The 27,967-nt window shown below is 52.3% G+C and overlaps 1 long non-coding RNA gene and 3 other non-coding genes across 5 annotated transcripts; 2 read left to right on the plus strand and 2 right to left on the minus strand.

Moving 5' to 3' along the window:
* Positions 1 to 1,200: 1,200 nt before the first annotated feature.
* On the plus strand, positions 1,201 to 1,288 carry TRNAY-GUA (transfer RNA tyrosine (anticodon GUA)). The gene is given in 2 exon segments: positions 1,201 to 1,237; positions 1,253 to 1,288. It is a non-coding gene; the product is annotated as a tRNA-Tyr (tRNA).
* Positions 1,289 to 1,558: 270 nt separating this feature from the next.
* Positions 1,559 to 1,631, minus strand: TRNAF-GAA (transfer RNA phenylalanine (anticodon GAA)). The gene has a single exon. It is a non-coding gene; the product is annotated as a tRNA-Phe (tRNA).
* Positions 1,632 to 1,999: 368 nt separating this feature from the next.
* Positions 2,000 to 27,967, plus strand: LOC132244776 (uncharacterized). 2 transcript variants are annotated; one of them, XR_009456534.1, is made up of 9 exons: positions 2,000 to 3,563; positions 21,127 to 21,241; positions 23,193 to 23,353; positions 23,789 to 23,881; positions 24,655 to 24,708; positions 25,578 to 25,658; positions 26,510 to 26,563; positions 27,148 to 27,238; positions 27,762 to 27,967. It is a non-coding gene; the product is annotated as an uncharacterized LOC132244776 (long non-coding RNA). The 2 variants fall into 2 exon arrangements; XR_009456533.1 differs by lacking the exon at positions 23,193 to 23,353.
* TRNAF-GAA (transfer RNA phenylalanine (anticodon GAA)) lies at positions 2,899 to 2,971 on the minus strand. Its single transcript has one exon. It is a non-coding gene; the product is annotated as a tRNA-Phe (tRNA).

A 27,967-nucleotide genomic window follows, 5' to 3' on the forward strand; every position in this document is an offset into this window, starting at 1 on the left:
GGGGAGGGGGAGGGAAAAAGCCCCTTCAGGGGCCCAGGTGACCCGTGATGCTTTGTAAGTTGGTTGGCTAGTGGCCAGCACTGGCAGCTTCGATTGGCCCGGGCTGCTGAGGTCAGAAAGGTTATTTAAAGGCCCGGTCCAGGAAGAAGGCAGCCATTAGCCATGCGGTCATCGAGATGCATCTGAAACTGGCAGAGGAGCTTCACCATCTGAAACTGGCTTTCTCCTCAAAGAGTGACCTGCCTCCAGAGCAAAACTGCAACCAGCTCTGGATGATGCGGGTGAGTAAGCTACTCGACATCCAACTAGATCCGTAGCTTACAGTAACTCAGATGCGTGATCAAAAGGCTACCTCAGCCGTGCTGGTTTGCTCTATGGGATTGATCCCTGTGATATTTCCATGACGCTGCTCTACCTTTTACCCTGTTTTCACCCTACCCCCTGTAATCAATAACGTTCTCCTTTGTGACCGGTGTGGGAGACTTATTGAGGGGTGGGTCTAAGTTATGCCGAGGTGGCCCCTTAGGTCTGTGGACTAAGGGACACTTTCCTATTAAGGCCCTGACTTGGGAAAGTGCCCCAAGTGCCTGTATTGGGTGTAGTGCCAAGTGGACGATCAGGCCTGTGTTTTCCAAGGTGCGCAGAGCCAGAATTGAGTCCAGAGCCTTGGGTGGGTGGTGGCAGCGGGAAGCCCAGGCTAGCGGGTGTGCTGCAGGGAAGGGGTCGGCCGGACGTGAGGCACCCCAGGGAGGCACTCGGAGCCTGGAAGGTGGTCGGGCGCAGTGAGGAGGGCGGCTCAAGGCAGGAGCGCCCCCTACTGGCCCGCCACACGGCCTGGGGAGCCTGCGGCTGCCAGGCTCCGGGCCGGCTACATGGCAGGGGCTGGGCTTGATGGCCAGCAGCTGTGGCCTCCTTTGGGAGGGCACTGGCTGGCCTTGTGTGGGATGTGCGACCTGGCGGGCCCTGCACCTGGCCTTCCTGGGGCTGGTGCATGTGGCGGGTGGTAGTTGGGCGAGAGCAGCGCGAGGCTGGCAGGTGCGAGTGCCAAAGAGCCCAGGGCTCGCCGGGAGGCAGGGCAGGGAGCAGAGGGCCGAGCGGGAGGGGACGGTGATGGTGGCAGGAGTGCTGGGTCCCTGGTGGGTGAGCCAGGTGCTTTTGGGTGAGTGTTACCTGACGCCCCAAAAGAAGGGGGCTGCGTTTCCTTCGGTAGCTCAGCTGGTAGAGCGGAGGACTGTAGAGGGTTGGGCAAGACATCCTTAGGTGGCTGGTTCGAGTCCGGCTCGAAGGAGCGCCTCCCTTTTGGGGCTTGTACAGGAAAGCTCTGCACCTGGGGGTGGCAGGGACAGCTTGTGTGCAAGGTGAGCACTGGAGAGTTGTGCAAGGGCACACCAAAAGGGCCTACTGCCTGCCTGGGAGGCGCTGCCCATGGCAAAAAGAACCTGTCTCTGGGAGCGCAAGTGGGTTAGGCGGCAGGGGTGAGGCTGGCCCACGGGTGGCCAGGAAGCAAAGAAGGGGCAGGCTGGAGTAGGCAGCGACAGCCAAAGGAAGACCTGAGAGCTGCCGAAACCCGGGATTGATCCAGGGACCTTTAGATCTTCAGTCTAACGCTCTCCCAACTGAGCTACTCCGGCTGGTGGAGGGGGAGTGGTGGCTCTGGCTGGGCCTATCTCCCCAGGCCCTGAGCCCAAGGTGGAAGGCTGGGCTTGGGGCTCTGGGCGTCTTGCTTGGCTCCCGGACCTGCGGTTGCTTGGCCAGCGCCCGTGCTTGACAAGGGAGGCCCAAGAAGTGGCACGGCGTGGGGAGCCTGCGGCTGCCAGGCTCCGGGCCGGCTACATGGCAGGGGCTGGGCTTGATGGCCAGCAGCTGTGGCCTCCTTTGGGAGGGCACTGGCTGGCCTTGTGTGGCCAGGGCTGGAGGCAATGCAGCCGTGCCAGGCAGGCGAGACCAAGCCTAGACGGCTAAGCCGAGCCAAACCCTGCCCAGGTCGGCTGCGGGCGAGACCCGTTTGGGGTGGGCAGCGAGCGCGTTCCCTGCGCGCTCAGGCCGTGGGACGCGGCAGCTGGTGCGTCTCCTTCTTCAGACAGGCGTCTCTGGAGCCGGGCTGGTGTCAGGCAGGCTGTCGAAGGCAAGGCATGTGGAACCTGTGGAGGCCTGACCCAGAGGGACAGGCGTGTGGTCTTGGCGGTGAGTGGGGCCTGCGGGGAAAGCCGAATGGGGAATGTAAGGGGAGAGGTAGGCGGCCCAGCCGCAGCCCTGGGTTGGGGTGGGGTGGGCCGCCCAGTGGGATGTGCAACCTGGCGGGCCCTCGCCTGGCCTTCCTGGGGCTGGTGCATGTGGCGGGTGTTAGCTGGGCGAGAGCAGCGCCTGGCTGGCAGGTGCGAGTGCCAAAGAGCTCAGGGCTCACCGGGTGGCAGGGCAAGGAGCAGAGGGCCGAGCGGGAGGGGACGGTGATGGTGGCAGGAGTGCTGGGTCCTGGGTGGGTGAGCCAGGTACTTTTGGGCGTGTGTTACCTGATGCTGCAAGAGCGAGGGGGTGTTTTTCTTTCGGTAGCTCAGCTGGTAGAGCAGAGGACTGTAGAGCGTTGGGCAAGACATCCTTAGGTGGCTGATTCGAGTCCGGCTCGAAGGAATGCCTCCCTTTTGGGGCTTGCATAGGAAAGCTCTGCACCTGAGGGTGGCAGGGGCAGCTTGCGTGGAAGGTGAGCGCTGCTGAGTTGTGCAAGGGCACACCAAAAGGGCCTACTGCCTGCCTGGGAGGCGCTGCCCCTGCGAAAAAGTCTTCCTCTCTGCGAGCGCAAGGGGATTAGGCAGCAGGGGTGAGGCTGGCCCACGGGTGGCCAGGAAGCAAAGGGGGAGCAGGCTTGGGTAGCCAGCAGCAGCCAAAGGAAGACCCGAGGGCTGCCGAAGCCCGGGATCGATCCAGGGACCTTTAGATCTTCAGTCTAACGCTCTCCCAACTGAGCTACTCCGGCTGCCGGGGGGCCTGTGGTGGCTCTGGCTGGGCCTTCCTCCCCAGGCCCTGAGCCCAAGGTGGAAGGCTGGGCTTGGGGCTCTGGGCTGCAGGCGCCTGGGCCTCTTGCCTGGCTCCGGGACCTGCGGCTGCTTGGCCAGTGCCCGTGCTTGACAAGGGGAGCCAAGAAGTGGCAAGGCCTGTGGCACAATTGCCACCGTCTGTGTCCCTCTCCAGAAATCTGTCTCTGCCAGCGTGAGAGGCTGGTGTTGAATTCCTCAGGGCGGGGGATCACAAAAGCCTGGTGCCTCCGAAGAGGATTCTCTGGTCGGTGGGGAGGGGGAGGGAAAAAGCCCCTTCAGGGGCCCAGGTGACCCGTGATGCTTTGTAAGTTGGTTGGCTAGTGGCCAGCACTGGCAGCTTCGATTGGCCCGGGCTGCTGAGGTCAGAAAGGTTATTTAAAGGCCCGGTCCAGGAAGAAGGCAGCCATTAGCCATGCGGTCATCGAGATGCATCTGAAACTGGCAGAGGAGCTTCACCATCTGAAACTGGCTTTCTCCTCAAAGAGTGACCTGCCTCCAGAGCAAAACTGCAACCAGCTCTGGATGATGCGGGTGAGTAAGCTACTCGACATCCAACTAGATCCGTAGCTTACAGTAACTCAGATGCGTGATCAAAAGGCTACCTCAGCCGTGCTGGTTTGCTCTATGGGATTGATCCCTGTGATATTTCCATGACGCTGCTCTACCTTTTACCCTGTTTTCACCCTACCCCCTGTAATCAATAACGTTCTCCTTTGTGACCGGTGTGGGAGACTTATTGAGGGGTGGGTCTAAGTTATGCCGAGGTGGCCCCTTAGGTCTGTGGACTAAGGGACACTTTCCTATTAAGGCCCTGACTTGGGAAAGTGCCCCAAGTGCCTGTATTGGGTGTAGTGCCAAGTGGACGATCAGGCCTGTGTTTTCCAAGGTGCGCAGAGCCAGAATTGAGTCCAGAGCCTTGGGTGGGTGGTGGCAGCGGGAAGCCCAGGCTAGCGGGTGTGCTGCAGGGAAGGGGTCGGCCGGACGTGAGGCACCCCAGGGAGGCACTCGGAGCCTGGAAGGTGGTCGGGCGCAGTGAGGAGGGCGGCTCAAGGCAGGAGCGCCCCCTACTGGCCCGCCACACGGCCTGGGGAGCCTGCGGCTGCCAGACTCCAGGCCGGCTACATGGCAGGGGCTGGGCTTGATGGCCAGCAGCTGTGGCCTCCTTTGGGAGGGCACTGGCTGGCCTTGTGGCCAGGGCTGGAGGCAATGCAGCCGTGCCAGGCAGGCGAGACCAAGCCTAGACGGCTAAGCCGAGCCAAACCCTGCCGAGGTCGGCTGCGGGCGAGACCCGTTTGGGGTGGGCAGCGAGCGCGTTCCCTGCGCGCTCAGGCCGTGGGACGCGGCAGCTGGTGCGTCTCCTTCTTCAGACAGGCGTCTCTGGAGCCGGGCTGGTGTCAGGCAGGCTGTCGAAGTCAAGGCATGTGGAAACTGTGGAGGCCTGACCCAGAGGGACAGGCGTGTGGTCTTGGCGGTGTGTGGGGCCTGCGGGGAAAGCCAAATGGGGAATGTAAGGGGAGAGGTAGGCGGCCCAGCCGCAGCCCTGGGTTGGGGTGGGGTGGGATGGGCCGCCCAGTGGGATGTGCGACCTGTCGGGCCCTGCACCTGGCCTTCCTTGGGCTGGTGCATGTGGCGGGTGTTAGCTGGGCGAGAGCAGCGCCTGGCTGGCAGGTGCGAGTGCCAAAGAGCTCAGGGCTCACCGGGTGGCAGGGCAAGGAGCAGAGGGCCGAGCGGGAGGGGACGGTGATGGTGGCAGGAGTGCTGGGTCCTGGGTGGGTGAGCCAGGTACTTTTGGGCGTGTGTTAACTGAAGCTGCAAGAGTGGGTGGATGTTTTGCCTTTGGTAGCTCAGCTGGTAGAGCGGAGGTATCTGGTTGCTTTGGCTTTTGCTATGCGGATTGCTGGAGTCTGTGTGTCCTGGACCATGGGATTCCCCAAGGATCCAAATTTGGTGGTTGGGGAGTACTGGCAATAAACTGCATGGGACAAGGGGTATTGATCTCAAAGAACAGGAGGTCACAGTGATCGGGTATCAGACCCTTAAGGAAGCTTTCTCCTTTGGAATAATGGATGTCTGTGTCCCACAAAAAAACCAGTGGTAGAAAAAGAGAAAACTCTCATTGGCTCCTTCCCAGTGGGCAAGCTAGCATACTTGTATCCTCTCCTAAGGAGGAACTGTGGCCTTTGGCTTAATCTTCTCCCAAAAAATTAAGCTGCCGGAGAACTAACAGGGATTATGTGGAGAAGGAAGGGAACAAGCAGAGGCAGGAGATAAAGAAAAAATAGGCTGTCAGTGAGCTTTTGTTGGGTCTGATCAAGCCAGCAGGGCCAGATCAATTTAATCTCAGGACCCTGCAGGAATGGGCAGAGGAGATCTCGGGTTCCTTGGCAATGATCTTTATGAAGTTGGGGAAGTTTGGTCAGGGACCAGAGGAGTGGAAAAGAGGCAGTGTAGGTGAGGAATAAGATATGCTAGTACTTTCTCCTAGGCCATTATGAATTGTGTCTGTATAATTGTCCTGGCATAGCATCCCAGGGCAAGCCAGCCCTGCAGTCCTCCAGGCATCCCACAGTGTCCTGTTCCTGCCCCAGCCTCAGCCGCTCTTGTACTTGGGGTGGCCAGTCTAGCATGGGAGGAAGACATCTAATACCCCAAGCTAACAAGTCACAGGTGGCTTTCCCCACCTATTTATGGCCTACCCTGACAATTTCCCAGTCATGATGTGCTCACCAGCCACACCCTTGAAATCAGTATTGGAACTGAGTTGTGAAAGTGAGCCACTCCCAGGACATCCATCAGGGACATCAGAAACACAAGCCATGGCCCCATTATCCATGTTTACTGTTGTTTCCAAGTGGAGAAACAGCTGGAACCGAAAGGAGGTTTGGGGTGGGGGCGGCGGGGGGGTGCTCTGCAAAGCTGGAAGTGAGTGCTGACTGCTGAGTGACTGTTCATTGTTGATTGCTGTGTGATTGCTGCCTGGGCTTGAGTCAGCCCAGGCCTAGAAGGGTATGAAAGCAGACTCCCCAGGTGACCAGGGAGCTAGTGAACAGGGACTGCCAACAGGGGAGCAGTTTGCAGGCCAGTTCATAGGTAGTAGTACGCACCATGTAGGAGTAAATGGGAGCTTGGCAGAGACTTCAGTTAAGTGAATGAGGAGAGGGGTTACTACGGGGGGGGGGGGGGGGGGTGTGACACAGCCAAGGACCCTGCCCTGCTGCTGCCTCTGGCCCGGAGCTCCTGTGAGGCCTCCACCCAGACAGACCTCTTGGATGGGTTGGCAGTGCCCTAGCCCCCTGTCTGTGGGGGTTGCCTGGTAGGACCTCTGAGGCCTGGGGGGTAACATAGTGGGTGGGGGTCCCCTCACCTGTCCCACATGTGCCTGGATTGAGGCCATGGAGGGGCAGGTGAGGGAACTTAAGGCAGAGGTGAGCAGGCTGCGGGGGATCAAGGCTGCAGAGGATGAGATTGATGAATAATTTCATTCTCTGCAAGCAGGACCAAACACCTAACGCAGAGACATCACGGGAGAGTCGCAGGACAGCGAATTGGCTAGAGGGTCGTACCCAGAGAGTCGTAGTGGATGGGCTGGTATCGACCTGGAAAGGTGTGGGCAGTGGGGTCCTGCATGGCTCGGTCCTTGGACCGATACTCTTCAATGTCTTCATCAGCGACTTGGACGAGGGACTGAAGTGTACTCTGTCCAAGTTTGCGGATGACACAAAACTGTGGGGAGAAGTGGACACACTGGAAGACAGGGAACAACTACAAGCAGACCTGGACAGGTTGGACATATGGGCACAAAACAACAGAATGCAATTCAACAAGGAGAAATGCAAAGTGCTGCACCTAGGGAGGAAAAATGTCCAGCATACCTACTGCCTAGGAAATGACCTGCTTGGTGGCATGGAAGCGGAAAGGATCTTGGAGTCCCAGTGGACTCCAAGATGAACATGAATCGTCAGTGTGACGAAGTTATCAGAAAAGCTAATGGCACTTTATCGTGCATCAGCAGATGCATGACGAACAGAACCAAAGAGGTGATACTTCCCCTCTAGAGGGTGCTGGTCAGACCGCAGTTGGAATACTGCGTACAGTTTTGGGCGCCGCACTTCAAGAGGGATGTGGATAACCTGGAGAGGGTCCAAAGAAGGGCCACACGTATGGTTAAGGGCTTGCAGGCCAAGCCCTATGAGGAGAGACTAGGGCACCTGGACCTCTTCAGCCTCCGCAAGAGAAGGTTGAGAGGCGACCTTGTGGCTGCCTATAAGTTCATTATGGGGGCACAGAAGGGAATTGGTGAGGCTTTACTCACCAAGGCGCCCCTGGGGATTACAAGAAATAATGGCCACAAGCTAGCAGGGAGCAGATTTAGACTAGACATTGGGAAGAACTTCTTTACAGTTAGAGTGGCCAAAGTCTGGAATGGGCTCCCAAGGGAGGTGGTGCTCTCCCCTACCCTGGGGGTCTTCAAGAGGAGGTTAGATAGGCATCTAGCTGGGGTCATCTAGACCCAGCACTCTTTCCTGCCTATGCAGGGGGGTGGACTTGATGATCTATTGAGGTCCCTTCCGACCCTAACATCTATAACAGCTGAATGGAGGACGGTCACCTCCAGAGCTAGGCAGCGTGAGGCTGTGACTGTTTCCCCAGTGCAACTGGGGAACAGAAACAAGGCCCTGGCAGCACTGGAGGATGATGCAGCAGAGGAGCACAGGTGGTCTTCTCATCCATCCTTCCAGGTCAGCAGTCGCCATCAGCAGTAGGATGCCTGCATCAGGGAAGTCAAGTAGTATGAGGATGTCTCTCTCAACTTCCTGGTTCATGTCATAGTGCAGCCCCCCTATATTATGGACATCACCTGCATCATCCACTTTAATGGCACTGGTTCTTGTTTGGCTGTACACAGCTATCCCAACTCACCCCCACACAGACCCAAGAAATGGACCAAGCTGGAGCTCGTCCAAGTTGAAGACTCCTTGCCTCTCCTGGACATGGACAGCAACCATCCCCAGAAAGTAACATCCCAGATGCCACTAGTCAGCATCCCAGTGCTGGGAACTGTGCCCAGCAGTGGGAAGCGCTTCCCCCAGCCGGGCTCGGTTTCCCAGCACTGGGTCCCAAGCAGCAGAAGCAGCCTCCTGTGATCCAGCAGGCAAATTGGGGGCCCACCTGCACCCCCGGGAGGGCTGCGGGGCCTCTGCCAGACTCCTCCCAAGAGTGCAGGCCCCCGATCTGCCTGCTGGATCACAGGATGCTGCTCCTGCTTGTCAGCAGCTTGAGGTGCAGTTCCCTAGAAACCCCTGCACCTATGTCCTTGAAGCTTGGCAAGCTTCATGCCCTCAGAAGGGGCTACCATCCCTGCAAGTTTCATCAGAATCAGGCAAGAAATGACAAAGTTATAGGCCGTTTTGTGCTTCCTCATTATAGCCTATGGCAAAATGTCAAAACAGTGAAACCATTGCAAGGAAACAGAATGGAACAGTCCTTCTGAAATGAAATGAAACTCGAAACAAAACACTGTTCCATAGAAATGGAAGTTGAAGCAGAACGCTGCTGTTCTGCACAGCACTAACATGCATCACTACAGACTAACTAAATAAGAGCGGGGTGAGAGAGATCACATACAAGTCTGTTTTGCAGTCTTGGCAGTAGGAGCAGACTAGTAGTGGTAGGAACAGTAAGTTATGGTAACAATGGAACTGATGGGCATTCACTCCTAGTCACTCCCACCCAGCTGACCACCCAGTCAGTGCTTTCTGCCATGATGGGGAATCCCTGGGAATTCCCAGACACTGGACCATTATAAATAGGGATTCAGTTTTCTATTTGCCATGGAAAAATCTGGAAAAACACCTATTTTCTCATTTTGAGGAGAAACATGTGCATTTTCTTCTTTAAAGGAGCAAAACAGGAAATAGCAGGAGGAATGTGATCAAGCAAGGGGTGCTACATGTATGTGCTCATGCTCACATGCACATGGCAGCCAGCCAGCATGGAGAGCAGTTCCCACAGCTCCCCACAGGTAGGTTTGGGTATGGAAGGATTAATGCCCTTGCCATGAGGGAGGGAGGAATTTGGGCAGTCCTGGAGGCGCTGCCCAACCGGGTTGGTTTACATGGGGCCTGGGCCTTGGGGTGGAAATGCAGAGCCCCAGGACCCTGGGCAGGAAGTGGGACAGAGTTGCAGGTGGCAGCCTGACTCCCTCACCGCTGCACACGCCCCCAAGGGAAGGCATGGGGGGCACATGCTCCCCATATTTTTGCATGGAGTAGATATGAGTTGCCTGCTGTGGGCTCAGGGCTGCCCCACCAGGGGGCCTCCATGGGAGAGAAGGTGGGACCCAGCATGGTGGCAAGGCAGAGTGGGGTAGTGAGGCTCTGCTTCCACTGGGACTTCTGCACTGCCATAGCAAGGTGCCCCAGTCTGCCCAGCAGCAGTGGGGTGGCAGCATGGAGTTGTGCCCGCCGCTGCTGCGGGGCAAGCAGGAGGCGTCGGGCTCCAGACGGTGGCACTAAGCCTCCCTACCCAGCCCACTCTACCCTCCCATGCTGGGTCTTCCCCGCTGTACCACAGAGGCCCCCGGGGGAAGGCAGCAGAGTGGGGCACCAGAATGGCAGGGCTGCTCAGCACCACAAAGTGGGGGGACAGCCACAGCTGGACCCATGTCCGAGTGAGCAAAGGGGACAGGGTGAGCTCTGATTTTTCCATGGTAAAACCCCTCAAACGACCAAAACGCTGCCTTGCATCCATAGATGCTTCTCAAGCAAATCCCGGGACGTCATTCTCCCCTTGTACTCGGCCTTGGTGAGGCAGCAGCTGGAGCACTGTGTCCAGTTTTGGGCTCCACAACTCAAAAAGGATGTGGAAAAGCTTGAGAGAGTCCAGAGAAGAGCCACGCACATGATCAGAGGTCAGGGAAGCAGACCCTACGATGACAGGCTGAGAGCCATGGGGCTCTTTAGCATGGAAAAGCGCAGGCTCAGGGGTGATCTGATGGCCACCTAAAAGTTTATCAGGGGTGACCACCAGTATTTGGGGGAACATTTGTTCACCAGAGCTCCCCAAGCGATGACGACTAGGTCAAACGGTCATAAACTACTACAAGACTGTTTCAGGCTGGACATAAGGAAGAATTTCTTTACTGTCTGAGCCCCCAAAGTCTGGAACAGCCTGCCACCAGAGGTGGTTCAGGCGCCTACATTGAACACCTTGAAGAGCAAACTGGATGCTTATCTTGCTGGGATCCTATGACCCCAGCTGACTTCCTGCCCTTTGGGCAGGGGGCTGGACTTGATGATCTTCCAAGGTCCCTTCCAGCCCTAATGTCTATGAAATCTATGAAATTCAGTGCCAAAATGTAAAGGTACTTAGAATCTATTTCATTATAGTGGTTGAGGCACTGGTAGGCTTCCAAAGTCTGTATTTTATCATTCTGGATACTGATCATCGTGTCTAAAAAGGAGATGCTGGTGTTGGAGTATTCTAGAGAAAGTTGGATGGAGGGATGGTGATTGTTGAATTTCTGATGGAACTCAATCAGAGATTGTAGGTTTTCGGTCCAAATGATGAAGATGTCATCGATATATCTTAAGTATAGCAAGGGTTTGATGGGGCAGTTTTTGAGGAAGTCTTCTTCCAGGTGGCTCATAAAAAGGTTGGCATACTGTGGGGCCATTTTAGTGCCCCTTAGCTGTTCCCATCATCTGGAGGAAGTGTTGATTATTAAAAGTGAAATTGTTGTGTATGAGGATGAAGTGTATAAGGTCAGTAATATCTTTGGGTCTGTATTCTGAGTTGTAATCTTGTTCCTGTAGATATATAAGGCAGGCTTGGATGCCATCCTGGTGTGGGATGTTGGTATATAGGCTGGTAACGTCCATGGTGGCTAGGAGTGTGTTGCTGGGAAGGTAGCCTATGTTTTTAAGCTTCCGTAGAAAGTCTGCTATGGCCTTTTTCTCTGATAGAGAGAGGTTGTTGTGGTGGCGTGTGTTGCTGATTATTTCATTGTTCATTCTTTCCCTGAAGCAGTCAATGCAGCGGTCAAGGTTAGGGTTTCGTCCACTGTGAGGTGTCCAATCTGATGTTTTTTTGGACTTTTTGGCGTTGATCTTTTCCTGAATGTTGTCAGAGGTATATTTAAAATTGTAATTATGTCTATAAAACATTATGTTCAACTGAAACCTACATATATAGTGGTGTTTCATTGAAATCATGGAAAAACACAGATCTGGGGGAGTTTCATCAGAGAATTTGCAAATTTGAAACAGTTTGAGAAAACCAGGATCCCTGAATGAGGCATGCTGGAATTTGTGCTCTCACTGTCTACCTACTAATGGAGAAGCAGCAATGCTGTGGGACGATGCTTGGAAGAGTGATGTGTGTACACAATGGTGCCACAACTTATTTGATCCAGGACAAATACCAGGATAATCTGGACCACGTCAGATGCTACTTTTGTTCATGCCCTAGGTTTTTCCCAGGACAATGCTTTCCCTGCTCAGCCTTGGGTCCTTTCTTAATGACAGAGACCTTATTGACTAGGAGCTGAAGCCTTGTGGAGGTAACAGTTTGAGATTTCTCCATGGCAGGCACTTGATGTTCTGCTTCTTTCATACAACACCATAACCCCAACAGCTTTAAAAAGGAGATGTTTACTGGCAGAGCTGACCCTAGCGGGGTGCAGGGCCTGGGGTAAATCCAGTGCTGTAGCACTGCCCTGCATGCCCTGGACAGCACACAATCTTTAGCATGGGAGGGGGTTGAGTGGCTGGATGCGAAGCTGGCAGTGCGGGGAAATGGTGTGCGGTGGCGGCGCAGAGTGGGGCTAGGAGGGGCTGTGGCCACTCCACCCGGCTCTGTGGGGCCAGTGCAGGGCCTGGGATGGTTGCCCTGATTCCCCCTCCCACCCCCCAACCCCCCCGGGATGGCTCTGTTAACTGGTATAGTAAACTTCAGAGGCAGTACAGCAGGGTTCCCAGGTTCTTATAAACATAGAAAAGTAGAGAACGTGTAGTTCAACCCCTTGCTTGAACCAGGATCATCCCTATCTAAGCCATTTTAGGTAAGTCTTTTCCTAAACTATTCTTGAAGACTTAAGAAACAACCCTCACACACAACTGTCAGGCATAATCATTCTTTCACCTATCCTAGGGAAAGCGGAGGGCAAGGGTATTGTAAGTGTCTTGTTACTACGAGGACAGAAAGTAGTTTCTTAAACCATGTTTAAGTTATCCAAGGAAGAGGATCATTCCCCCGATACAGAAGAAGGCCAAACCCTCATATTCCATTCAATATGACCAAGGGCTAGAAGTCCTTTCTGATCCTAATTGTGATGATTGGTCTGACCCTGAGTACAGTAGCAAGAGTCTCAGAGCATCAACTTCAGCTCCAGAAGAAGCATCAGCACAACCAAGTCAAAACCCACAACCCAGGTTGTAGACAACACCCATTGCTTCTGAGGAAAGTGACATAAAAAATTAAGAAACTGACACCTGTAGCCGGACAAGAAAAAAAATCCTTCTTAACTCCATGTGGCAGCCAGAAACATGAGAAAACCAAACAAGTTCATTCTGCATTGCAACCTGCAGACTGCAACTACCCCCCCTGCCCCCCCAATATATCACACATCCAAACTCAGGAGTGGGCAAAATATGGCCCATGGACCAGATCCAACCTCCCAAGAGATGGTATCTGTTGCAGACACGTGCAGAGAATGGATCATGGGTCTTTCCCGGGACCTGGACCCCGGGCCCAGGCTGTCACCATCCTATGGCCCTGGCCCTGGCTCTGAATGCCCGACCTGCTCCCTAAGAAGGAGATTCCACAACATCACTAGGCAGTCTATTCCACTAGGAAGTATTTTCCTGATACACACTCTAAACCTAATTTGCTGCACTTTAAAGTCATGGCTACCTTCCCTACTCTCTGCACTGTGGGAGAAAGTTCTTCTCCCTCCTCTTTAGGGTAGCACTTCAAATATTTGAAGACTGTTATCATACCCCCACCTTACTCATCTTTTTCTGCAAGAAAAATATGCCCATTTCTTTCAACTTCTCCTCATCTAAGTTGCCTTCCTTTTATCATTTGTGTTGCTCACCTTTAGCCCATCTCTCATTTCTCCCCATCCCTTGTAAATTGAAGTGGCCAGATCTCAGGGTAATTTTGAACTACTCACAGAGCATTATGGTCAGAAGGCTCCAAATACTTTTAATGAATTACATGCTGGGGATTATTTTCCTGGTCTTAGAAGAAAATAACAAATATCTGAGTCTTCCCCTGGTAACTCAGCACTAACCCCATGCTCAGCTGAGCAGCGTTGAGACTCCCAAGGGATAGAGGTTTACAATTCTTACCCAGCCGTCCAAAGGACGGTGCTTCTCCATGGGAGGGATCGCTTTCAGAATGCCAGCTAAGTCACCGACTATGACCCACACTCAAAGCTGGAGAGCAGGCCCATAGGATCCATGCTGGCATTTGGATTCTGTGTCTCATCTCCTTGTTTTAACACCTATACAATGCATGTCAACACTTTTGGTTGACATGCATTGTATAGGACGGACCACGTTCGGCTGCTATCCAGCCAAACTCAGGATGGCAGCCAAAGTCTTTCTTCGTCCTCTGGGCTCAGGTTACCTAAAGGACTGAGAACGTTGGCTCTGGGTCTTGATCGAGGTGGTGATCTTCCGAATGGGAGCATTTACTTTCTCTGAGGCCGGAGATGATATCTTTGTTTTTTAACTGATGAATCCGGCTGGGCTGAGGTGTTGGGTTCAGGGGAGAGGTTACTAGCACTTGTACCCTGATGCTCCTCACTTGCCTGAGCGAGGTCCTGAGGGTCTTTGTCCCTGGCCTCAGGGAAAGGCCCCAACCTTGGTTGGAATTCAGCTGCTTTGGGGTCCAATGAAGGTGATACCTTCTTGCAGTGCGAGGCGTGAGTCCACGTGTGGTGACCTTGGCAACGAACAGCAGTATTAGTTGTCAGAAGTACCTGGAAAGGTCCCTTCCATCTGGGTTGAAGTGCGTTTTTCCGTTGATGGACCTTTAGATAGACCCAATCTCCTGGTTCGAGCTTCTGACAGGGAACATCTGGTGGTTGAGGTAAGGCTTTTTGGACCTGTGAATGAACTGACCTGGCATACTTCATTAATGCCTTGCAATAATTTAGTACAGTTTCATCAGTTAATTGTAGGTCTGTTTGATGTGGGGCAACAGGTGGTGTGGCTGGCATCCTCATGGGTCGTGCCATGAGTATTTCATAAGGGGTTAGGCCAAGTTTTCTGTTAAAAGTGTTTCTAATGTCCATAAGAGCAATGGGCAGGGCATCAGGCCATTTGAGGCCTGTTTCAGCACAAATTTTCGAAATGCGCATTTTTAAATCAGAGTTTTTATGTTCTATAGCACCACTTGATTGTGGATGATAACTACAGTGTAGGTGTTGCTGTATGTTGAGTGCTTGGCAGATGTTTTTTACTATCTGTCCTGTGAAATGGGTGCCTCGATCGCTATCTATTGTGAGGGGCAATCTAAATCTAGGGATTAATTCTTTGAGCAATTTCTTTGCTACAGTGATGGAATCAGCATGTACGCATGGATAGGCTTCTACCCATCCAGAGAACACATCAATAATAACAAGAATGTACTCATAAGAACAGCACTTAAGTAGCTGCACAAAATCAATTTGCAGATTTACAAATGTTCCCCATGGAGGGGGATGGGCTGCGGGTGTTGTTTTTACCCGTTGCCCAATGTTGGGAGCTAGACAGATGGGACAGGAGCTACAGTACTGTTGTGCCATGGAAGGAAAATTTGGGGCAAACCAATCTCTTTGTACTGTAGCAATCATTCCCCCTTTGCTCGTATGGGCCACAGAGTGGGTTAAACGAGCAAGATGTGGCAAAAGCTCTCTAGGCGCCACCAGGCGGCCGTCCGGGGAGCACCAGAGAGAGTCGGGGTACAGTGAACATCCTGCACGCAGCCAGTCATCCTTTCCTTTTTTTAGGGCCTGTTTTTGAAGAAGGGCCAGACTTGAAAGGCTAGCCAAAGGAGACTGGTCTGAAAAACAAACAAGACCAGAGTTAGGAGCCTGTGGGCCAGAAAGGGCCGCGTTTCTGGCAGAACGGTCTGCCAGATCATTTCCTCGTGTGACATCATCAAAGGGTTTCTCATGAGCTTTACATTTAACAATAGCAATAGCAAGAGGCAGTTGAACAGCTTCTAAGAGCGCTTTTACATAACAACCATGACTGATTTGGGTCCCTGATGAAGTGAGGAACCCTCTTTGTTTCCAGATTTGTCCAAAATCATGAACAACACCAAAAGCATACTTAGAGTCAGTATAAATGGTTGTGGTTTGATTTTTTGCAAGAATGCAAGTACGTGTTAAAGCAATGAGTTCAGCAACTTGAGCAGAACGAGCTTGGGGTAAAGAATAGGCTTCTAAAACAGCATACTCATTGCATACTGCATATCCCGCAACTAATTTGCCTGCATAATTTTTAAGACCAGAACCATCAACAAACAAAACAAGGTCAGAGTTTGGGATAGGCATGTCCTTGAGGTCAGTTCGAGGGGTTAAGAATTGAGTTGTGACAGACAGGCAATCATGAGGCTCACCATCATAGGCGATTGGCAGAAGTGAGGCAGGATTCAGAATTGAACAGCGATTTAAGGTTACATTTGCAGCTGACAGTAGAAGTTTTCATATTTAGTAAGACGGGAATTGGAAATGTGCTGAGTTTTTCCCTAAATAGTGTACTTTAGAATTACAGAGCTGCAGTTTAGATTTTGAGGCCTTGTGGCTTTTTATTTTTTTTTTTTTTGAGCTAAGGCTGTGAGGAGTGTCAAAGTATCTTGCTTACAGGCCTCTAAAGTGGGTGAGGCTAACAACAGATCATCAATATACTGAACAAGGGTGGACCCCACCTTTGAACATGATAGGATCCAAATCCTTCTTCAGGATCTGGGAAAACAGAGTGGGGGACTCTGTATATCCCTGAGGGAGTCTTGTCCAGGTATATTGAAATCCCTGATAAGTAAATGCAAACACATACTGGCTATCCTCATGAACGGGGATAGAGAAAAAGGAGAACAAAGGTCCACTACTGTGAAATATGTAGCATCTGAAGGGATACAGGAAAGAAAAGTGGTGGGGTTAGGGACCACGGGGAAAGCGGGTAAAACAGCAGCATTTACAGCTCGATGGTCTTGCACAAAGCGATTGTCATAACCCAAAGGTATGATTTTGTGTGTGCTTCGGCACTAGAATTATCCCCGTTAAATTACAGCTTCATTGCACGGTGGAGTTTTGCTGCATAGAGAACCCACGTGCAAGAGAAAAGTTCCCGCCAATTTGCAGCTCTATTTGCGGGGTGCATTTCTCAAGTTGCAAGAGAAATGCACGGTGCAAAGGAGTTCCCGCCACCCGTATGCAAGTTTGTTCCCCGCTATTGGCTAGTTCTAAAATTATTCCCACGTGGCGGCTAGCGATTGGCCCGCTAGCCGTATAAGAGGCTTGAGCGGTTTCCGCCTAAGCCGAGGAGGACTCCACACCGATCTCGTGGGGACTCTGGGTACACGGCAGGGCAATAGAAACCTTGTGTGAGATTCAGAGGAGTCTGGCGGCCTGATCCACCGCCCACCTCTTCCCGTCTTCGAACGATAAAATTTTATAAGACGTATCTACGAGTTTCCAATTCGGTGGCGCACTTGTCCAAGGCATCCGGAGCTCTGTTTACATGGAGCCTAGCAAACTCCACGTGATTTTTCGTTTCGTGTTGTCTGTAACCGCAACTCAAGCAAGTTTTCCAGCCTGCACCACGACCATCTCCGGTGTAAGTAAACAATCTTCAAATCTACCATTACGCGTCTGTGCCTAATTCTAGCTCGTCGCCCGTCCTCTCCAACCCGGCGTGCCCGGGCTGGTGGCCACAGCCCGCATGCAGCATGAAAAGGGCCCGGATCACAGCCGGCCCGCACAGCGATAAGTATCTTTACCAGGTTTCTTGACAGGTAGGATAGGTGTGTTACAAGGGGAGCATGTTGGGACAATAATCCCTTGCTCAAGGAGTGAGGAAACGACAGGCTTGATCCCTTCCTCAGCTTCCTTTGAGATGAGGTACTGTGGGACACGAGGAAGTGGCTTGGTAGGGTTCAGGGTGATACGCACTGGTTCAGCACTTAGCATGTGCCCCACTTCATTCGCATGGGTGGACCACAGCTGTGGAGGTACTCGTGCCAACAGTTCCTCTTGCAAGTAGGAAGTGTCAGGATCAGAGTACTCCTGGGTTAGCAAAGCCACAAGCTCGGTTTCCCTCTGTTCTGGTACCTCAAGGTAAACACCATCTGGGCTACAATAAATCACGCATCCCAGTTTACACAGCAAATCCTTTCCAAGAAGGTTGACAGGTGCACAAGGGCTAAGAAGGAAGGCATGATTTTCAGACAAAGGGCCAATAGAGATGGAGACAGGTTCAGAGATGGGATATGGGATAGGCTGTCTGCCTATACCGACAGCATTTACAGTTTCAGGGGAATGAGGTAGGAAAGGAAATTCAGTAGCCTTTAGCGTGGAGCGGGAAGCTTCGGTATCAACAAGACAGGAGACAGGTTTACCAGAAATAAGGCATTCAACAAAGGGACCAGATTGGTCAGTAGCAAGCAAAGGAGCAATGATGTCACTGTCCCTCAGGCTGTCCTATTCAACACTGGGAAAACTGACAGGAAGAGGAGGTGGGGGCTGGGGGCTGGGTCCTTGGCCGAGGTGGTTGGGGCATTCTGATTTCCAATGTGCTTCTTGCTTGCAATAATGACATTGGTTCCCATAGCCTGGGTTTTGTGGGCCCGAGGATCTGTCTCTTCCCCTGAATCTACTGGGGCCTCTCCTTCCCCGTCCTCATCCCCTTCCTCTACCTGGACCCTGCAATTGAGAAATCTGTAAGGCCATTAACTTAAACTCAGCATTGTCTTTGAACCGTTCCAATTTGTTATGAAAATGGTTAGCTGCAGCAAGGACTTCAGTCAAATCTTTAGTTTCCCAGCCAATAATTACTGTTTGAATTTTCTCAGCAATTTTAGGGTTAAGTCCCTGGACGAATGCTGCCACTATTGCTTGTTTAGCATTTTCGACCCGGTCATCCATTCCTGAATATCGTTCAAATGCCTGTTTGAGGAGTTCCAAATAGTCACTGGGGTGTTCATTTTTGTTTTGTTTACAGGTATTTATTTTGGTTCAGTCTGCCTTTTTTGGGCAAATTGTGAGAACTGCCCGAACCAAAGCATTTCTCTTGTCAATAAAGTCTTGGCCAGTCCCTGGGTTTTGATCTGGCCAAGTACTGGCAGCGTACAGACTCAGCATAGTTTCCTTGGGCAAAATGGATCGCATGAGCTGATTAATGTCAGCCCATGTTGGATTATAACAATTTATAACAGTCTGCAATTCTTCCTGAAATTTTTCTGGGTCTTCCCTGATTTGGGGGAATTTTTGAGTTAAATTGTAGAGATCACCTGGAGTCCAGGGTGCATGCACGGTTACTATATTTTGTCCATTGGTGCCAATGCCTGGCATTTGTCTTAGGGGGAGAATTTGTACATCCCGTGATCTAAGATTAATGGCAGATCTTTGCATGCCTATTCCCATTCTTCTAAATACACCTGTGGTGGGTTGTGACCCAGGAGTAAATTGCCACACTGGTGATGATTGAGTAGCAGGTATGGTGGATGAGTTCGGACTATTAAACTCCGTAGATGAGTTTACCAAAGGAGCTTCAGCTAATGGGTTACTAGCCTGGGCTGCAGCCTGATGTTGAACCGGTTGTTGCTGATGTGGGAGTTTCAGGAGAGCAGGGTTCGAACAAAAGTTAAGGATATTCTTTGCTGGCTTTGGCAGTGGGGGCACCCCGGGCAATGCTGGATACATTGGTGCGGTGGCCGGTGTGTAATTTGGGGGAGCAGCCAATTTTTCCCGAACAGCTTTTAACTGCTGTTTTAATTTTTTTTGAGAGTCTTTTAGACTTTCAGTTTGAGATTTTGTTCGCCTTTTGGACATCTCATCATACTAATAAAAGAACACGTCCCACTGGTTTTATGGTGTTTTGGATTCACGCCAGGTTTCAACCTTGGCCAGTTTGCTGCAGGGATTGATGTCCCTCACACAGCTTTATCCCACTCAAAACCCCAGAAAGCAGAGGGAGAGAACAGAGGTCTCAAGCCCTGAGACAGATTTTCTCTCGCTGTCCCTGAGGCTTGTCCTGCACATTGTTTCAGTTTGCTTCATCAGTGAAGAGCAGGGGTGCCCCCCCTGCCACCCCCCACCCATGGGTATTAGGCTTTCCTGGCTCCCAAATCAGCATTCAGACTTCAGCACCCCAGGAACAAGAAGAGAGATCAGGCCAAGTGGCCGCAACTTTAAATAACTTTTCTGACCTCATCCAGGGCCCCAGCCAGAAAGCAGCTTCATTGCACCACCGTTAATGCCGATCCAAGGCGGTCGGCCCTCCAGGACTTGGCCAGAGTCACTGAGCTGGGTTCTAAATAGAGCGGGTCAGAGCAGGTGCATAGGCACCCAGTGGGTGACACTCCCAAACAGCGAGGAGGCTTTTGTCGACAGGGTAAAGCTGTAGAGGTGGCTGGAATTGTTTCTAATGAATCCCCTTGGTTTAATGGCACAATCTCACCTGAGTTGATGGAGCAGAGATGGAGCCATTCCTGTGGGAGCAGGTTTTGGAAACTGCTTGACCAGTTACAACCCCCCTGAGGGAAACAGCCTGGGGAAGGTGTTGTGCCCACAGAGGCGTTCCCTAGGAAGGACTGACATCTGGCTGTGCCCGCTCTTTACTGCTGGCTTACTCCTTCTCTCCTTACAGAGCAAACAGAACCGACTGTCTCTGGCTTTGCTTCAGTTTATTATGTGTGATTTACTTGTGTTCTGTGTTTGACTGATGCTGAGTTTTGCTGGAGCCACAAAACCCTTGGAAGACTGTCTGACTACCTGGGTTTCCTTTTTTCAGACTCTGGCAAAACAAGAGCCTGCTTCCAAAGATGGCCAGGCCACTCCATCAACTCCTTCCCAGGTATCCCGGCCGCCCTTTCAGGCGACAGCTGCCTGCTGCTCTCACTTAGTCGGCAGAATCTCTTTCTGCCCGTGGGGACTCCTTGTCTCCAGGCGTAAGGAGAATCCATAGTGTGGCGAGCTCCCTTTTTAATTATGCCCCTCCTCCTTTCAGGGTGCGATGCACAGTCCCTTATTTGTGGGCATCATCTGATTTTTAGCCCCTACCTGGACTGTTCTCTTCCTTAGCATTTCGACTGGTCTTCTGGGAAAGTTGCCTGGAAAGGAAGCTGAGCAGCAGGTGTCTGGGGATGCGGAGACCTTGAACTAGAGGAGATGCTACTTCCTCTGAGGGAAATAATCCCATTTCTGTTCAGCTGTGAAGTGAAATCTCACCCCTGTGACCATGGCAAGTGTCTGAGGATTTGGTTTTTCAGGCAGTAGCCAAGGCAAGCTAAGAAGGCAACGAATGTTTTGCTTGAATGAGGCAGACAAGGTTCCTTGAGTGAATTTGATATCTTTTATTAGACCAACCCAAATAGTTGGAGAATAGTTATTAAGCAAGCTTTCAAGTTCAAAAACCCTTCGTCAGGCTAAGGAAGTTTCAGCAGTTGGTGTGTACTTGAAGCATTTCATTTGAATTTGGGGAGATGCATTTCAAAACAAATACATTCAGGTAAAGACTGAAGCAGAAATATAGTTTGCAGGTATAGTGTGAACCATCTCACTTCAAAAATACCAAAGGGAGGCTTTACTTCTGTTTTTTCCTTTTCCCCAGTTTCTTAGGCCATGCAAGTGGAGGATTTCGAAATGCCATCGCAAACTGCTTTGCTTAGCCCTAATAGGCACTGTTTGGCAACAAAGCTTAGTGCCAAGAAATCGGTCATGCCATCCTGCCTGTAACAGCCTTGATTTCACATGCACGTGACAATTAGCTCCATCTCCATGTGAAAGCATTGACTTGCAACTCTAGTAGTCTGAAATACAGACCCCTGCGCTGCCTTCTGCCCGAGTCCAGTCTCACACAGCTAACCCCCTCTCTCCACTCAGGGCCTGCCAATGGCACAGGAGACGAGCTCGGAGAGCAATTTGTTTGCTACCTTGTGGGCGTTTTGGATCAGCCCTGAGAGGGAGCCTGGCTGAGTCCCCCAAAACATCTGCTGAGGTAAGAGAAATGTTTAGGGAAAATACCACGTTACATTTTTCCAGAGAGAGCAGTGAGAGAAATGTGGGGCTTTTCCTACCTTCGCTGCCTCTCCTAAGAGGTGGACGGCTGGGACTGTTTTCCATGGGGCCCCAGGCAGCCGTGTCCAGGACCCCTGGGCTTCTGGTCAGTACGATTCACAGAAGAGAGACCACCACTGGCAAAACAGTTGCTTCGCAGAGTGCAGCTGAATTCACGTGGTAGTAGTGGAGACCTCCTCGGCTTGGGTATGGGAATAAGAAGGGCCCATCGCTGGCAGTGCTGGGCCCCAGGGCTGTGTGACCCTCTGCTGAGAGGCGGCCAGCCCTCCTCTCCTCTCCTCTCCTCTCCTCTCCTCTCCTCTCCTCTCCTCTCCTCTCCTCTCCTCTGTGTTCCCAACATTTTGCTCCTCCATTGTCAGACTGGATCTTTCTCCAGCTCATCTTCCTGGTCAGAGAATAAATCATCAGGTCAGAGGGAACGCCCTCGGCACCCGTTTCCTGTGTGGATCAATGGCGTGGCAGGAAGCCAGAGGCTCCTGTCACTTTAATGAGGGTGCAGCGGGCCAAGTGGGCTGTGTGCAGCTGCAGCAGGAGAGCACGTGCTGGCCATGGGGAAAAGGGGAAACCCCTGTGTGTGGCTGGTGAGCCACATGACCGGAAGGGGTGCGGCTTAGAGGTACATAAGCCCAGGGCCTGTGGCAAAAGGGGCAGTCTTGCCCTGCATGCTGGGGGGAAGGAGCTCCTGGGAGAGAGAGAGGCCTCATGGAACAGTGCCATGGACACCCGAGCTACCCAGGGGTGCTAGACAGAGCAGCTAAAGGAAGGGTGACCACCTGGCCTGGTTTGCCGAGACAGTCCCAGATTAAAGAGGTCAGCCTGGCTGGCTGAGAAGAATTATAATGGGTGCCTCGGGAATGCAGGGGTGCAGGGTAGGGAGTCAGAACAGCACTGAGTGGCACAACCCAGCTAGCAGGCAGCAGCCAGGAACGGCTGCCCACCTAAAAGCGACCCAGCCCCCTGCCAGCTTGTGAGAGTGCGGGAGGAGAGGTTTGGGGCAATGTCCCGGATGTCCATGATCTTGTTATGGTCAGCCTAGCTAAAGGGAGGTATGCCTTGTGGTGGGGCATTGACCCAGAGTGAGGGTAAAGTTTAGCTTGGGAAGCTGCTTGCTTATACTTGTGTTACACTGAAGTCTAAGACTGGAGGACTGGGTTGTGGCTATGGGGGTGCTATGGAAGTCACGGGGGCACCTGCGAGACACCCAGCATAGAGCTGTGCAGAGGGGAGAGACCTTAAAGGGCCTGAGCAGCATGAGAGCAGCCCAGCCTGGGTCAGGGACCCTGGGGGTGGGGATGCAAGGCAGCAGCTTTGCCAGGGCTAGGGCCAGGGGACCAAGCAGCTCAAGATGGTTGAGAGCAGGGCCAGGGGCCCAAGTAGCCCAAGATGGGCAAGACCAGGGTCAGGGGCCTAAGGGGGCTGAGAAGGGCAAGACGGGATTGAAGTCCAGAACCTGAAGTCTAAGGCCATGGACCTTGGCTGACGGAGCACAGCCAGAGAAAAGGGACCAAAGCCAGGAAGGCTGAAGCCCCAACAAAGATTTGAGGCCTGAGCGGTCCAAGTGTTGTGATGGAGCCAGGGACCCCCTGAAGTGATATGAAGTACCACCTGCAAGGCATGGGTATGGCTACAGGGACAGATGGAGCCACTTATGCCTCTCAGGAGATATAGTGGCTAAGGACAAGACTGGTAGCAGTTGGGCGCATGGAGCACTAGACAGCTGAGGACTGAGGCTTACTCTGGGTCTCAGGGGCAGCCTTCTGCAATACTATCAATCCACACAAGACATAACTGGTTTGAAATACCCTCTGTCCTACTCCTTTAATCCCATGCATCAGGTTAGTGACAAGGCCCAATCCATGGTTTTTCCTCAGGTGAGTGGGACGCAGCCCTGTGGCAAGGATTGCAGGGTCTAAACAGAAATGCTTTGTTTGTGAAGTTACAAAATGCAGCAATTGAGCACCCTGCAGGCTAAGTACCCCCACTTCAGGCTGGAAAGGTGCCATGAATACATCCCACGGCATCCAGCTAGCAGGTAGGAAAACACTTTGGAGTTAGGAGTTGTCCTTGTCCAAGGGCTCTGCTGAATCTGACTTGTAAGATCCCCTCAGAGCTATTCCCAGTGAAAGGGCACAGGGCTCTTCCTGCCTGGGGTGGCTGTGGCCTGGATCAGGAGCATCAGTAACCTTGAGGTGGTGGGAGACATACTTGAGGTACTGATAGCAGGTGCATGAGGTTTAGGAGGACCAGGAAGTGAAGGACTGGATGGAAATGCTCATTAGCAACAGTCAGCAGCTTTGACTACGTTTTACTTGAGAGCTGTCTCAGTGCTCACCCAGGCACATCCAGGGGCATTGCTAGGGGTGCCTGTCACTGGGAGTGGGGTTGTGGCTTGGGCATTGCATTGGTTTTAATCAAATGCTTCATCTTCTCCGTCACTGACATCATGTCACCATGTCTTTCACTGCAGATACTTAAGATGCTTCTGGGGGCTGTACCATGGCAGTACCCAAGCCCTCCCAGGAAAAGGATTTTGGACAGACGACCTCCTGGTGCCCTCCCGGTAAGACACAATAACAGTAGAACATCAACAGCTGCTTAGTGGCAGAGCCCAGGTTCGAGAGGACCTAGGGGCTTGGTGTGTGCCTCCTTTTTGCATCTTGGGAAATCTTTGCTGTCACGTTGGATACCTTTCTGTCTCAGTACTTTGAGATTGCAATGTCTCAAGGTCCAACTAGTAATATGATGTTCAAGGTGCATCTGGCAGCGTCCAGCAGGGCCAACCTGCTGCAGGGGAGGGTGGCAGGGTGGAACAGGTGCTTTGGCACCCTTCAAAAGTGAGCAGCTGTGGCAGCGGGAGACACCAGCACTGGTTAGTTCTTTTCATCCCCCACCCCAACCTGAAAGGGCTGGTGTGGTCCTAGCGTCTGCCCTCAGACTAGGCCTGTGTTGCTCCCCAGCCAGATCTCTTGGTACTTAGAAGCCGCACTGCTTCCAGCAAATGAGCCCTTTGCACGGATGTGCTGCTGTTCTGCTGCTGGGACAGCTGCTGCCTGAGCACCCAGTTTCCCCCCAGACACCATGTGTGCACGAGCCCTCTCTTGTGCTGAGAGAGGCAGGGCTGGGGCTCCCCTGCCGTGCTGAGGACCAGGGCTGAGCTCAAGTGCAGACCAAGGCAGAACCAGAAGATCACTTGGCCCTGGGCAGAATCTGCAAACTCAAGGGGTTTTCCTCAGGGAAAAGCTGAAGGCCTGGAGGTGGAGGGACCCCTTGTTTGATCAGCAACCACCTTAGCTGGTGGAAAGTACCTTTTGTTTATGGCCTTGATCTTTTCAGAGGGCATGAACCAAGGATGATGCCATGTCTGGGAAGAAGCCAGGGCAGGCAGAGGTGAGTTTTTCTCCCAGCTGTCCACTTGTGCCTTTGAACCCAGGCTAGGATCCCTTCAGGCCACTACCCATGGGGACACTTCACACTGCTTGAAGCTAGATTTCCAACAAGTGTCCCTAGCAGGCAGCACCTATCAGTGCTGTGGGAACGGAAACCCATGGGACCCATCCTGTCTCCCTAACAGGAGTTTCTGATTCTTGGGATGCTTACAGTATCCCAAGTATCAACTTCTAGCCAAATGGACAGGATGGACAGAGAGAGAAGGTGATGGAAATACAATGTGCCCTCCAATTCCCATATGACACCATGCCAGTGCTATCACTCACCCTGGCCCCACTGCCAGGGAAGCCAACCTTGTGATGCAAGATCAGACGTTTGGTACTGCTGGAAGCAGAGGTTTGTGCCCCGGCCTCCTCTAGACTCATGATGCAGGAACCTTTGTCCATGAATGTCCCTTTGCAGCTTTTGCCTTTCTCAGAGGTTCCCACTGAGATAATTCATGTTTTGTACAGACATGTAGAAAACCCCATTCTGCCTAGGAGCTATTGGCCAATGTCTCCAAGCCTGGAACCTGCAAGATCAGGTGGCAGAGCATGGCAGCCTTAATGGGTAGGTGAGACTGCCGAGCAACTGGGAGGCTTTTGTCAGCTGTTTATCATACAATTGGAACAGAAATCCTAAAGCTCCTGTGGAGATGTTCTTCATGCAGTAGCTCCTGTATTTTTCCACCTTTCCCAACTGCATCCCTTGGGAGTGGAAGTGCTGGGTTGGTGCACAGTCTTCTCTTGCCCGAGTCCTAACACAGCGGGCCTCCTGGGCACCTCTTGGACTTCACAGTTCTGCCAGTAACATCATGTTAAACTTTCCAGACAGGAAAAACTTGGAGTCCTGGTCAGCTTCGACCCACTGGGAAGGGGAGGATCCAGCATGTCTTGGAGTCATTGCAAAAGGTATCATGTCTGTTAGTGGTAACAGATTTTCCAGTTCTGCACTCCAGCAATGGCCCGTGTGGTAAGGATGTATCTGAAATTGCCCTTTCATGTGCTGGGCTGGAATATGTTTACATGTCATCTCAGCTTCAAGTGAGAATCCAAGTGAGAATCCAAGCTTCAAGTGAGAAACCCCTTCAAGCAAGGGAATTGAATTAGCTTGAGGCCACTCAGATTGTTCTTCCTCTTTATGAAGTCAGGGGAGACAGGCAGGTGAAGGTGTTATGTTTTGGGACATATGTGCCTTGAGGGTGTTATGGCTGGGGACCTTGACTGTGCTGTGCCAATGCTCCTGCTGGGACCAAAGCCAGAGGCTCCTGGCTAGAGGGTCTTACCCATCTGCCTAGGATCAGACCAACGCCACATTTGGGGTCAGGAAAGAATTTTACCCTGTGGTGAGATAGGTATGGTCTGTCGGGGTGCGGGGTTCTTTCCTCTGTAGTGGGGAGTGTGACTTGTATGCAAGATCTCTCAAGTGTATATTGATAACATTTCATAGAAGCAGGACGTTGGCTGCCATGGTTCTCCTGCTTCACCTGTGGCAGGTGAGGGTGTTACGTCTTGCGTCATGCCAGGGTTGAGGGCAGTCTGATGTAGAGTTTAGATGATGGATTGTATAGGATGGTTTGGATAGGGATGTTCCTCTCTCAGGCAGGGGCTGGACTGGCTGTGACCTCTGCTGGTCCCTTCTTCCAGCCCCACTTCTCTATGATTTTATGTTTTAAGTTGTTCACGTGAAGTTATTAGTGAATGTTTCTTTTTACTTTTGAGAACTGGTAGTCCATCGGAAATAATTTGTATTTTATTTCCAGATTCCAGGCAAGAACTGTGCAGCTTGGTGCAGCATCCGAAATCTGCTTTCTATGGTTGGTCTCCTCTTAAGTTTCCCAGTATCCCCTTACAGCAACTGCTTTGTGCAGCCTCTGGCCTGTACAGAGATTATCTCCAGAAGCGCATGCATTGGGGGCTTCCAAGCCCTGAAATTATTTACAGTGATGGGAACTTTGTGTAAAGCAGAAGTGGCTGCGCTCACACAAGATGGCTGAGTTTTGGAGGCAGCTCCATCACCTCTCCCCTCAGACATGTCTTGTGTTACTCACCAGAGATATCTCTTGACACCTAGGAGCCCCACAGCTGGGACTCCGAGGAAGTCTTCTAGGACACATCTTCTAGGGAAGGGGCCCTGGGCAGGAATTGAAAGCAGCAGTGAGAGGTTTAGGGGGTCTAACCCTGGAATAGGGACCGGGAACGAATAGCTGGATGGAAGTGAGGGTTAGCAACAGACAGCAGCTTTCACTGGCAGCAGTGCACTCACCCAGGCACAGCCATGGGCATTGCCGGGGGTGCCGCCCCGTTGGGATCAGGGTGTGGCCATGGCTTTGTATTGGTTTTAATCCCATGAGTTTTCTTCTCTCTCACTGATGCCATGTCACGATGCCTTTCACCGCAGCCACTAAAGATGATTCTACGGCTGTACTATGGCAGTTCCCACGCCTCTCTGGGAACACGGACTGTGACCCGCGACCCCCAGCTCTCTCCTGGTAAGATGCGAGAACAGTAGAGCCCCAGTGGCTGCTGGGTAGAGCTCAGTGGGGAGAGAGCCTAGGGTTTGGTGCCTGCCTCTTCTTGGCACCTTGGGCAAGCTTCCTCACTGCATGGGGGCATTGTTTGCCCTACCCCTGGGGACAGTTCCCACTGCTAGAGACTGGATTTCCAACATATGTCCCAGGCAGGCAGCAGGTGTCAGTGCTGTGGGAACCCCAGCACACTGTGGGGTCCACCCTGTCTCCTTGGTAGAAGTTTCTACTCTTGTGACTCAGCTGATGTTAGTCAGGACGAACTTCTAGGCAGCTGGGCAGGATGGATGGGTGAAGACAGCTCTGATGGGCTGGTGCCCTGTGGAACAGCAAGGCTGTGCTCAGAGTATTTGCTAAGGGTCTTGACAAGTGATTCTAGCTGTGTGGTGGTCTCTGCACACCCCTATACATCACCCTTTGTTTTTTCTCCCTCCTCTGCCACCTGGGAAGTTGCTGAAAGTTTCTCTGTTGCCTTTTTGTATTTCAGGACCTGGTCTGCAGGACATCAAGCATGAAGGAGTGGATGTGGGGGCTGTATGATGTAGGGCAGAAAATCAGCACCAGAAAGCTACTCCCTCTGTTCTACCCCTTCCCTCTCCAGCCCTCACCACCCTCCCTGCCTCTCCTTTCCCCCTATATATTATGTTAGGTTAGGCTAGGTTAAGTTATATTATATTGTTTTATTTCCTATTA

The sequence above is a fragment of the Alligator mississippiensis genome, chromosome 14, assembly GCF_030867095.1.
Source record: "Alligator mississippiensis isolate rAllMis1 chromosome 14, rAllMis1, whole genome shotgun sequence".
Classification (NCBI taxonomy): Eukaryota; Metazoa; Chordata; order Crocodylia; family Alligatoridae; genus Alligator; species Alligator mississippiensis.